A 13804-nucleotide genomic window follows, 5' to 3' on the forward strand; every position below is an offset into this window, starting at 1 on the left:
TAAAGGTAGACAAGCAAATATTTTGTACAGTATATGTAACCTAGGTTAGTCAGATCTAGGACAAACAGGTAACGCTTGCATAATAGAATCACGATCATTAGGGGCGTTTATGCTCGTTTGCTCGTATTAAAGAATCTCTCCCATTCGTCTCTATTTAATCACAAAGAGTGATTCTTCTTCAAAGAACGGTAGTTCAGTGAAGCACTAATTCAGTTTATGCGCCAGATCATTACCGTCCTGTTTCAGTAGTTGTGAGGGCAGAAGTATGTTGAATTTTAAATGATAAATATTTTCTTCAGCAAAACGTCCTCTCATGTCAGACGTAACATTGTCCAGTGTTGGAGTAAAAATAGTTCTTTTCCAATATGTCATAGCATCATCATTATGATCCCACTTTTCCCTGTGTCTTTGTCTGTCTGTAACACGAGAAACACTCATCTCCACGTCTAACTCTTCCATAACTGCCCTCGCCTCTTCAACAATAAGAGCAAAGTGTCTCTCCGCATTAGCTCTCATGCCGTCGTACACCTTGAGCGTCGAATCTAATTTTGCTTTTGCCATCGCGATGTCCAAGCTAGGGTCTCGTAAGATTTTGCTGACTGGATATGTTATGCTCGTAATGTCACTCAGTGTAAACAGACTGATAATAAACACGCAATTACAGAGAGCGCGAAGGAGAATATTGGCTTTCGCAGCCGTTGTCCTATCCCTCCAACACTGTATTTCTTTAAGAACTTTGCAAACTGTTCCGAGACCAGCTGCGAATTGAATAACAGCATCATGTCGCTCAACCCATCTGCAGCGAGTGTTTTAGGTGATTCTTCAATGTTGCGAACCGCGTGCTAGACGCTGTAAAGAACAGTACCACTTCTTCAATAGTACCAAGTGAGTTTCTCACACATCTAACTTTTGCAACTGGAAGACACAGCGATGTTGAGCTGATGACTTCGACACAGTGTTACTTGCGCGTTGATAGCTTTCTTTTTTATTGTAGCCACAGCTCCTTTCAGTTCTGACATATTAACTGAGCAACCATCAAATCCAATCCCACACAGGTCTCCAGTGACAGAGAAAGGCTTTCCATTCGCCTTAGAATCGTAGTACCTAATACTTCACCAGTAACGCTACGCTATTCATCTTGACTCTCTTGAGGTTCATCGTCTTTGTCTTTACGGATGTCAATGACACCCAAAAATCTTTCTTGTAATTTGCCGTCACCATCAACATATCTTGCAGCTAAATTCAGTTGGGCAATGTGCGCTATGTCCGTAGTCTCATCGAAGATTATGCTGTGATAACGAGAATCTTTGATTTCCTCAAGTATTCTCGATAACATCACTGTTTCACAGCATGAAATAAGTTCGTTACACGTTGTTTTATTTATTTAAGTGACGTTCACTTTAGTGGTATCAAGGTGATGTTTTAGTTGCAAGTCTTCAGCGTCAATTATAAATCTTAGGAGGGCTCTAAATTTTCCCTCGTTACTCACTGTACTTTCATGACCATTTTCGTTTTCTAATAGACTCCCATCATCTCCATGCCCCCGCAGAGGAATACTTTGCTTTCCATTAAATATGATTGTTTTTATTATAGATGAAAGACGGTCTCTGTTTTCCCTAATGCTTTCCATTCTCTGTCTTGACAATTCATTTATGACCTCAAGTTCGCGGTTGTCTCGTGTCGCCAAAAATTATTTTGGATCTGTTGACGCTTCAACGTCGTACTTGAGCCGAGAGTGGGTCTCAAGGTCACCATCTTTACCAGTAAGTTGGCAAACTTTGTTATCGGTTCAGTCACAAGTTTCTTGGCGATAATGAATTTCTTTCCTCCAACCATTTTATTATTCACAAAAATTGAACAGTTAATGCAAAGATGTCCCTTTTTAACTTGTGAGAACACCAGCCATGGATACTGTTCTAAGTGATTATCGTGCACTTGTCTGCGTTCAAACCGTCCCCTCTTGTTGTACTCGGAAGTAGGAAAGATATAACCTTTTTCAGGTTTCCTTGGAGCTGTGAGAAGCTTGTGTTTTATATCATCACTAATTTTTCCTGGCGCTAATATACCCAAATAATTGTCAATATCCTTGGGATTAAAGGAATCAGTCGATGAACTTTGTTGTGGAACTTTCGATGAAAAGCTGGGCTCTGCCTGTACATCTGGTGGTGTTTTTGCGGTTGAATGGTGACCGGAATCTTCAAAAGCTTCTACTTTTTCTTATTACATAATGATCCCTTTTATTATATTATTACGACGTAGATGAATTAGATGCCAATTAATCTCGAATAAACACTTTATTCGCACTGAAAAATGCAACACTAGTACACTTAGCTCTTAAACACACATGGTCACACTCCGCGTATTTCTAATATCACTAAGCACAACACTGGCTGAAGTACATGGTAACAGCCAATAATCGCAGTTGTTCACATTTTATCTCTTCCAAGTTATCGCGACGATCGTAGCTTTCAAACTGACTACCTGGCAGCGACTCTGCTTCTCTTATATGTGTGGCTCGGTTGTTTCGAGAACATTCGCTTCCAGATTTTTTACGGAGTGTGAACCTACTGTGAAAGCGACAAGCTATTATGCATCTTACGACGTATAATATAAGGGCGAGTTTCCAATGATGATGTGATCCGGCAGTTTATGTGTGTGGAACTTTTATTGTCGATTCCGATCCTTTCTAGTGCATTCGATAGAGCGCGTATATTGTAACAATGCGTTTTTAGAAATCTTCTCGAAAGTCACTATTACCGGAGATAGTTTCCCATACCTAACTAGTATTACGAGTTAGGTATGTGAAACTATTCTTACGTTTCGAGTCTGTTACGAGACTCGTTACAATACTCGTATATTGTTACGAATACTTTTGCTGAGAAATTACTATGAATTACTATAATTAATACTTCACAATCAACTGATCATTCTCACTCTTGACTAATCTTCACACTTGCACTTGCTACAACTAGGACTTTTTACTTATTCAACCTTCAGTCTTAATATTTCTGCTTCTGAATACAAAATATCGAAATTCTGCGAATATTCCGTATTTATAACGCTACGTATCGAAGGTTCTCTGTACAAGAAGACAGTAGAATATTCGCGACTTTTCTCGAGCAAATGTCAGACAGAATAACGTATCGAGATCATTGGAATGACCGCGACTTTTGTCGTAGGTATGTGTTAGCTATCTCTGTGTCAGACAGAAACGTATAAAAAACGATGACGCGGACGCGCGTGCTGCTGGGAAGTACAACTACTCGATAACTCGATTCAGTCGAGTCGACTGACGAAAGAAACGAACGAAAAGTCTGCGGGCTGACTGGCGGGGCGATGCGGGTGGCAATGCGTTCGGCCACGCAGGAGGGTGGCAGGGGGAGGGGGGGTGGCGGCGGAAGGAGCGCTCTGCGCGCCCCCCATGTGTATCCGCCACTGTCTTGGAGCAGATTGAATGAGGACTCGTCATAGAACACAATAGCGGATGATTTCTATCGGAAATCCAACCAGTCGCTATATAATGTTTTTACACTTTTTTCTTCGCCTTAGCTTTCATGCCACCGTAGGCTCACCGTCAGATGGTGGGTATTTGTGGGCACCTTGTCTTTGAATACGGTATTAGTGTTGTGGTGCTTAAGACAGTCACTTCGATTAAATACGTAGACGCAACGCTGCAAAGAGGTGTGAAATTGTACGAGTACGAAAGGTCGGTAATAGAGAGGGTGAATGTTCGACTACAGTTTATTGGGAGAATGTTAGCGAATTGTAACTCACGTATAATGGAGACTACACGTAGAACACTTGTGCGGCCGATTCTTGAGTACAGCTCGAGGCGTTTGGGATCCCCACCAGGTTGGGATAAAGGAAGACATCGAGGCAATTCAGAAGCGTGCTGCTAGATTTGTTATTAGCAGCTTCCGTCAAAATGCGATTGTTACAGAGATATTTCCTAACTTAAATGGGAATCCCTGGAGGGACGACGACATTCTATTCGTGAAACAATGTTGAGAAAATTTAGAGAACCGCCATTTGATGCTGATTGCAGAACAATTCTAATTCCGTCAGCGGACATTTCGCGCGAGGACCAAGAAAACAAAATAACAGAAATTGGGTCTCGTACGGAGCCATATAGATAATAGTGTCTCCCTCGTTCCATTTGTGACTGAAACAGGAAAGGGAATGACTAGGATTGGTGCGTGTATCGTCCGTCATGTTCTACCCGGTGGCTTGCAGTGGATGTACGTAGACGTAAATGTTTTATGCCCAGTACAACCAGTAGCTGGAATCGTGGCGCCGTCATGTGAATACGGAAGTCAGAGAAACGTCAAAAAAAAAAAAAAATAAAAATAAAAATAAAAATCCGTTACACACTAACATGTATAACACAACACGCATGTGGTTTGATAAATCTGTTGACCATCTGGTGTATAATGGGTCATTTTAGGTCATTTTACATGCCATACTTACAATTTCCAAGGTCACATGACGTTTCCGCGATCCTACAGATTAACTGCACTTGGTACAAAAAATAAAATGCCTATAAATAACAACTATAAAACGACAGCAACCAGTGCCGAGTGCGCAGAAAAGTGAGACCTTAAACTAATTCGCCCCAGCTAATTTCTGTTACACTAGAGAGCGTAATTACTAATTAAATTACCTGATTGTAATGGTTTCATTTGAGCAGTCGAAGCTAGGAAAAGTTGAATTTCACATTCGTGGTTGGTTACGGTGGACACGAATTTTCTGTGACGTTTACTGTGTAAGGTTTTGTTATTAATATGGTTTAAGAAGAATGGGTCTACCTTGAGCGAACACAAATTCTTGATTAGCGCCCAGACATGTTCCGGAGAAGTTTCACGATCATCAATGGGTTCATTTATTTTCTTACCTTCACATATTTATGTTCCTCTGGCTGTACAGCCGATATTTTTTACTCCAGTTTGTCATTTCCTGTTGCTTCCACTTTTTCTTGTCTCTATGTGCACTGTACTATCTGGCATGCACTGTGTTTATTAGATATTCACCTGCGAAAAATTTTGTTTAATGTGCGCTCAAGCATAAAACACAAAACAAGATGGCGAAATAGGTGAATGTCTAATTCACAGTGACACACAGCGTGCTAGATAGTACAGTTTACAAAGTGGCATGAAAAAGTGGAAGCAACAAAAAATGACAAACTAGAGCAAAACATATAGGCCAGCCAGTCAGATAAACATCAAAATGTGATACTAAGAAAATAAATGAACCCGCTGACGTTGATGAAATTTCCGTGAAACATTTTTGGGCGTTTGAAAAAGGAGAATTTGTGTTTGCTCAAGGCAAAATCAAATTTCCATAATTATACAGCTGAAAGCAAACACGGACAAAAAGTGAATTTCAAAACAAGATGAGTACCTTGAATATTAAATGAACTACGCTAAAACTACCGCGGTTCCACTAATTTTTTAATGTAACAAGCTGGAGTGCAAAATCAGCGCTGTAAAAGGGTGATCTGTATGGTGCAATGTTATTAACAATTAAATTTTGAAAGACCACGTGTTTTAATTTTTGATAATGTGCAAGTGGTTTGTTTACATTTCTGTTCCAACGAGTTCAGCAGGAGTATGGTCCTGCGAAAGCGTATTGATAGACACACTCCAATAAGTTCCCTTACCAGACAATTTTTCGCGCTCTCATCGATGATTGGCTGTTGTTTTATGGGCGTAGCTCCACTACGATGCAACACCAGCCTGTTTCTCGGTTCTACGCCTCCTAGACTTATTATCAGTCTTTTTTTCTCCGAGCTGTAGTACTCGTATGAAAACGTTACTACCAGAAATGGCGCATTTCAGTGCATGCTTAAAGTCCATCACGTCTCAGAACGCTTCGAATCATCGACACACACAACTCCGTGCTCACTACGGTGTGCCGGCGTCGATTAACACTATGGACGAAGTCTCATCCTGTGTGCGATCCCCCTTTATTCACTACATCTACACGCACACACACGAATCTCACAGCGGAATGTCCAGTGCAACTCAAACGTCATGATGTGGCACGCCCGTTTATACGTGTACGATCATCTACTCCATCTACACTCACAAGCTGTGACCTGGAAGAGTCATTTACCAATTGCTCTCGCGCTCTCCCATCATTTCAGGGCCCCTTACTATCTGAGATTGGCCTAACAGCGAGCTCTCCAGTCACACAAGGGGTGGCCCAGCTAATCTGTCTCAGCACCATATCTTATTCTTTTTTTTATCGTCATTTTATTACCTCGCCAGTCAGGATATGGGATGGAAAAGATGGGGAAATGGGTTCTGAACAAATCTATTGAAATGGGAGAGGGCAGACCGGTGAGAAGAGGAATCCTGACGTGGGGAGGGAAAGTACTGTTTTGTTAAAGCTGGAAGCATGGGGAGATCTCTGGACGAATTTCGCGTTCAAGTTGGGGAAGATGGTTAAAGTTTATTTAGGATAAGATATAGAGAGTGTATAGGTCCGAGATCGTAGCGGATGTGTTGGTGAAGGAGCGGTAGAGTGCGAGAACTGATAGTCAGGAATGAAACTATAAGGTTGTTGGTGTAACACCTTTCAGGGAACTTGACAGCACGTACAGGACGTAGCAAATAAAAGTGGCCCGAACATTTTCAGATCATTTGTGGTAGCATTAACGGAGGAGGAAAAGATCGAGAGTTGCTTCCAACAGGGAGCAATTGCCCATATAGCCAACCCAACCTTGGAGCACATTTACACAATCTTCACGCGTCACAGAGTTATTACCAGTCTGGTAGTGGCCCTAGCTGGCCACCCAGGTCACCTGATCTGTCAGTGGGAGATTATTTGTGTGCGCACCCCTCAAGTTTAAGATGTGTAGCAAGAACGCTGATCTTACGACGCTAATAGTCTTCAAGAACTGCAGCAGAACATTTTGGATGAGACTGCAGCAGTTCCAGCAGTCCAGCTTCAATCCGCCTTCAGTAACTTACTTACCAGGGCCCAAAAGTGCCCAGAGATGAATAGTGGCCACTTTCAGCGTCTGCTATAGTCAGGTTAGTACTGCATTTCCTTTCCTCTACTGTGTTTCTTAGTACCCTGGAACTCTGTTCTCTGGGCCACTTTTATTGCTCCACCCTGTATTAATCTACATACCCTGAAGGATTGGGCACTTTCGAGTAATTCTTTCTCGATGTTATAATTTTCTCTACGAAACAAACAGGGAAGAGTGGGAATCAGGCAGTAAGAATTACTATTATAATAAAGTGAACAGCAGCGGGAAGGCGTGAATAAAAGGATCTCTCATGCGAAAATGAGCTTGCCCATTTCTCACACGATACTCTACTCTATGAACCATTGATGAAGGAAAGCAGGCAGATCCCATATTCCTAGAATTCAGGAAAGCAGTTGACACAGTGTCCCACCACAGGCTGTCAATGAAGGTCCGAGCATATGGATTAGCTTCCCCGATGTACGAGTGGCTCGGAGAGTTTGTAAACGGTAGAACCCAGTACGATTTCCTGCAGAGCGAGTGTTCAACAGAGGTAAAGATATGGTCAGGAGTGCCACACGAAACTGCTATAGGACCGCTGTTGTTCTCTATATTTATAAATGCTCTGAAGGAAAGTGTGATCACCAGTCTGCGACTGTTTGCTGATGACACTATGAACGTGAAAGAGCCGTCCCTGTGTGACTGAAGTGGAATAAAGGATGAAGGACAGAATTTTTATTTGTTGTGATGAGTGGTAGTTTGCTCTAAATGCCGAAAAACGTGAGTTCATTTAAATAAGAAGGAAAAACAATCTTCGGAAGTTCAAATACTTTATGGGTAGTGTGATGCTTGGCAGAATCACGACAGTTGAGTATTTAGGCGTAACGTTGCAAAGCGATGTGACATTGAACGAAGATTGTGGGTGGGAGGGCGAATGATAGACCTCTGTTTATTGGAGAATTTTGGAAAAGCGTCATTCGCATACAAAGTAGATCGTTTATTCGTTCTTGAGTAGTGCATCAGTGTCTGGGATCGCCACCAGGTCGTGTTAAGGGATAACATTGAAGAATCTCAGAGGCGTGCTGCTACATTTGTAGCAGGCAGGTTAGATCAACACACGGGTATTACGGAGATGTTTCGTGAGTTCAAATGGGTACCTCTGGAGGGAAGGCGAAGTTCTTCTTGCAAAACATGTCAAGGAAGTTTAGAAAACTGGAATTTGCGACTGACTGCAGAAATATTCTGATGCTGTGAGCGCATATTTCGCCTGAGGCCCTCCAAGACAAAAAAAGAGAATTTAAGACTCGTACGGAGGACAAAGACACTCGTTTTTCACACGTTCCATTTGCGAGTAGTACTAGCAGTAGTATCAGGTATGCTCCGCCATGCACCGCGTGTTTTTCAGAAAATCATTAAGTGGTTCTCTGCAAATGGGCTCTCATTAAACTTTGACAAAACACAGTATATACAGTTCCACACGGTAAATGGAATAACCCCATTAATAAATATAGACTTCGATCAGAAATCAGTAGCTAAGGTAGAATATTCAAAATTTCTAGGTGTATGCACTGATGAAGGGGTTGAACTGGAAAAAACACACTGAGGATCTGCTGAAACGTTTGAGTTCAGCTACTTATGCTATTAGGGTCATTGCAAATGTTGGCGATATACATCTGAGTAAATTAGCTTACCACGCCTATTTTCATTCTCTGCTTTCGTATGGCATCATATTCTGGGGTAACTCATCATTGAGTAAAGGAATGTTCATTGCACAAAAGCATGTAATCAGAATAATTGCTGGAGCTCATCCAAGATCATTCTGCAGACACTTATTTAAAGAGCTAGAAATCTTCACTGTAGCCTCACAATATATATATTCACTTATGAAATTTGTTATTAACAATCCGAACGAATTGAAAAGTAATAGCAGTGTACATGGCTACAACACTAGGAGAAAGGATGATCTTCACTACTCAAGGTTAAATCTAACTTTGGCTCAGAAGGGGGTAAATTATGCTGCCACAAAAGTCTGTGGTCACTTACCTAACAGCATCAAAAGTCTGACAGATAGCCATATAGCATTTAAATGGAAATTAAAAGAATTTCTTAATGACAACTCCTTCTACTCATTAGATGAATTTCTGGATATAGTAAGTAGGTAATTTCCCAACCTCCACAAAAAAAAAAAAAAATATATTGAGTGTCGTCTAATATTTTGTCTAATGTAATATCTTGTATAGGCACCTTTTATTAACCTGACACGTTCCACATCATTACGAGGTGTCGTATTCATGATCTATGGAACAAGTACTAATCTAATCTAAAAGTACACATGTAGATGTAGATTTACATGTAGTATGGACACGTAACCCGAATGTGGCGTGCGGCCGGATCTCGCGGCTGGCAGCGGAGAGCCACAAAAGCGAGGGAACGATTCCTCACAATGGGCGGCGGCAGATGGCGGCAATTTATGTCTGCCGGCTGTCTGCGTGTTCATTACTTACCGGCGGCAGATAGCCGAGATCCCGCTGTGCCGAAGAAAGCACAGCCACCTGACGCCCGCCAACGTCCTGAGCAGGTAGCCGCGCCACACGCAGTATGGTGCGGAATCCGGTCCGCGGCGGATAGGTGCGTGCGCGTGCCCCTCACACAGCCATGCTCGCGCAGGAAAGCAGGGCGGGCGCTTCTACATCTTTCCTTGTGATAAAAGACGGGACACAAAGAACGGCAGTCGCGGGGGAAAAAATTGACAAACTGTGACAGGTAGGTGAATAGTTATAGGAAGGAAGAGAGATACTGCTGATCTTTTTCTTAAAAAAAGTATTCTTCATCAAGAACGCATCTCTATCTCTCATCTGATTACCACAGTGTCACAATGACCCACAGATTATCCTCTTATGTAGATGGAAAACTAACCATCTTTGCTTGTTTACAGGGTAGTCCATTGGTAGTAACCTGGCCGAATATCTCACGAAATAAGCATCAAACGAAAAAACTACAAAGAACGAAACTCGTCAAGGGAGAAACCAGATGGCACTATGGCTGGCCCGCTCGATTACACTGCCATAGATCAAACGGATATCAACTGCGTTTTTTTTAATAGGAACCCCCATTTTTTATTACATATTCGTGTAGTACGTAAAGAAATATGAATGTTTTACTTGGACCAATTTTTTCCCTTTGTGACAGATGGCGCTGTAATAGTCACAAACGTATAAGTACGTGGTATCACGTAACATTCCGCCAGTGCGGACGGTATTTGCTTCGTGATACATTACCCGTGTTAAAATTGACCGTTTACTAATTGCGGAAAAGGTCGATATCGTGTTGATGTATGGCTATTGTGATCAAAATTGCCCAACGGGCGTGTGTTATGTATGCTGCTCGGTATCCTGGACGACATCATCCAAGTGTCCGGACCGTTCGCCGGATAGTTACGTTATTTAAGGAAACAGGAAATGTTCAGCCACATGTGAAACGTCAACCACGACCTACAACGAATGATGACGCCCAAGTAGGTGTTTTAGCTGCTGTCGCGGCTAATCCGCACATCAATAACAGACAAACTGCGCGAGAATCAGGGATTTCAAAATCGTCGGTGTTGAGAATTCTACGTCAACATCGATTGCACCCGTACCATATTTCTATGCACAAGGAATTGCATGGCGACGACTTTGAACGTCGTGTGCAGTTCTGGCACTGGGCACAAGAGAAATTACGGGACGATGACAGATTTTTTGCACGCGTTCTATTTAGCGACGAAGCGTCATTCACCAACAACGGTAACGTAAACCGGCATAATATGCACTATTGGGCAACGGAAAATCCACAATGGCTGCGACAAGTGGAACATCAGCGACCTTGGCGGGTTAATGTATGGTGTGGCATTATGGCAGGAAGGATAATTGGCCCCATTTTATCGATGGCAATCTAAATGGTGCAATGTATGCTGATTTCCTATGTAATGTTCTACCAATGTTACTATAAGATGTTTCACTGCATGACAGAATGGCGATGTACTTCCAACATGATGGATGTCCGGCACATAGCTCGCGTGCGGTTGAAGCGGTATTGAATAGCATATTACATGACAGGTGAATTGGTCGTCGAAGCACCATATCACGGCCTGCACGTTCACTGGATCTGACGTCCCCGGATTTCTTTCTGTGGGGAAAGTTGAAGGATATTTGCTATCATGATCCACCAACAACGTCTGACGACATGCGTCAGCGCATTGTCAATGCATGTGCGAACATTACGGAAGGCGAACTACTTGCTGTTGAACGGAATGTCGTTACACGTATTGCCAAATGCACTGAGGTTGACGGACATCATTTTGAGCATTTATTGGTTCAAATGGTTCAAATGGCTCTGAGCACTATGGGACTCAATATCTTAGGTCATAAGTCCCCTAGAACTTAGAACTACTTAAACCTAACTAACCTAAGGACATCACACACGCCCATGCCCGAGGCAGGATTCGAACCTGCAACCGTAGCAGTCCCGCGGTTCCGGACTGCAGCGCCAGAACCGCACGGCCACCGCGGCCGGCTAGCATTTATTGCATTAATGTGGTATTTACATGTAATCACAATATAACAGCATGCGTTCTCAGAAATGATAAGTTCACGAAGGTACATGTATCACATTGGAACAACCGAAATAAAATATTCAAACGTACCTACGTTCTGTATTTTAATTTAAAAAAAACCTACCTGTTACCAACTGTTCGTCTAAAATTGTGAGCCACATGTTTGTGACTATTATAGCGCCATTTATCACAAAGCGAAAAAAGTGGTCCAACTAAAACTACTTTTTTGCGTACTACACGAATATGTAATAAAAATGGGGGTTCCTATTTTAAAAAACGCAGTTGATATCCGTTTGACCTATGACAGCGCCATCTAGCGGGCCAACCATGGCCCCATCTGGTTTCCCCCTTCAAGCTAGACAAGTTTCGTTCTTTGTAGTTTTTTCGTTTGATGCTTATTTCGTGAGATATTTGGCCCGGTCACGATCAATGGACCACCCTGTATATATATCTTTATTCCCCGTGTCTACATATTTTCGGCCCTCCACCGCTAGAGAGCTCCGAATTGTAGCGCTTAAAAACGGTGATGTGTAACAAAACTATGTCTGTGGGTTAGAAACTGCGTGCTGTAATATTCGAAGAGTTCATCCACACATGGGGCACCGCCTCCTTGAGGATGTCAGTTCCAGACCACACTCGAGCGCTGCGACATCTGGAAAAATCCGACGCCTTGGTTTCACTGTCGTCGATCGTCCTCAATACAGTCTCGAGATGACCCCATTCGATTTTCATCCGTTTCCAAAACTTAAGGAATGCCCTCGAGGACTTTACTTTGACACTGATGAAGCGGTGCACGCGGAGGTGAGAGAGTTACTCCGTCAATAAAGTCAAACATTCTACAATGACGGTATCGACAAACAGGTCTCTCGTTGTGTTGTGTTCGTCCCTAAGGAGACTATACTGAGGAATAAATAGACTTGAAGAATAAAGGAGAAGAATATTAATAACTTTTGTTCTGTTTTCACGCAAGAGAAACTGCTTTTCAGCACGCCCTCGTAAACTGATGTCCTGTGCTCGCTGTCTGTCTGTAAATTCAGGCTGATCTGAGGAACTTCTCTAGGGATTTTGATACGGTTTTCCGTAGTAGACTGGTTTACGAGGGCGGTTTGCGTATATGTTTTATAAAAATTTTTGTGCAAATTGGCAGAACCGTGATAAATAAAAATCTCTGCTGCAATGGAAACGATGCTTTTTTCGATCTAACTGTGACAGGCTAAGGACACCCGACTATCAGGCCATGCCAAATCGAAACATCTGACGTTTATACGTTCCAATAAAGCGAAATTGCGCGTCGAAAATTTTGTTCTCTTGCAGGATGCCTTGCATTCAGGAAAACGTAGCAACAATTGGTAATAATGCCATCAGCTGTTACAAGAGACGCAGTATATATACACAAAAAGACACAAGACGCATTGACAAATGCAAAAAAATTACGGAAAAACTGACCTTTCCATCACGATGACGTGTAATCTGAATAGGCCAAACATTGAAGATAACATCCATCCTAATGCAAAACCCTAAGACGGGTGTTTCATCTAAAATTCTGAACCCCATTATTTCTTATAAATAAAGCATATATATATATATATATATATATATATATATATATTTGGTCCGAGATTTGGCACATGTACCGTTGATCGGCGATAACATAGGTCACCACACATACATCTGGTTCTGCGGCTAATCAAATCAGACTAGACCAAATCGACAGTACAATCACAACAGGGCAGCAGAACAGGAAGACTACATATTCGTGGCTGTGGAAGACAAATGGGTCATGGCCCTTGTAAATATATTTTATAGAAGAACCTTTTATCAGGTGTGCTTTGGCAGTGGGAAAAATGAGACATCCGGAGTGCATTCGGAATCTTCTGACTTCGTCCTACACCCCTCCTGTATAAGAAAAGTTAGGATTGGCAACTGTCTTGCGTCCAATGTAGTTTCGATGTCGAGCACAGTTCTGTATTCAGTAGACATTCGAAAATCTTGCTTTAAGAATGATATCTCCTCAAAAACACTAAACAAAGTGCTTTGTTTTAAAAGCGGACTACATCGAAAGAAGTGCATTTGTGCCCAAAAAAGCACACTCTCTCGCCAGCTTGCCCTGTGTAGGGAGTGTATTGTTAAGGGCCGAACTAAAGATTACATATCGCTCTCATTTCGCAACAGAATTTCTGTAGATGTTATTCAGCCTTATTGTTATTTTCAGCAGATGGCATGCAACCTTTTATTAACTATAC

General features: G+C 42.1%; 1 protein-coding gene across 3 annotated transcripts in view; it reads right to left on the minus strand.

Annotated features, from left to right (window-relative positions):
• LOC124712604 overlaps window positions 1-13804 on the minus strand; it is a 498348-nt gene that overhangs the window by 221280 nt on the left and 263264 nt on the right. The window lies entirely within an intron of this gene.

This window comes from Schistocerca piceifrons, chromosome 1, assembly GCF_021461385.2.
Source record: "Schistocerca piceifrons isolate TAMUIC-IGC-003096 chromosome 1, iqSchPice1.1, whole genome shotgun sequence".
NCBI lineage: Eukaryota > Metazoa > Arthropoda > Insecta > Orthoptera > Acrididae > Schistocerca > Schistocerca piceifrons.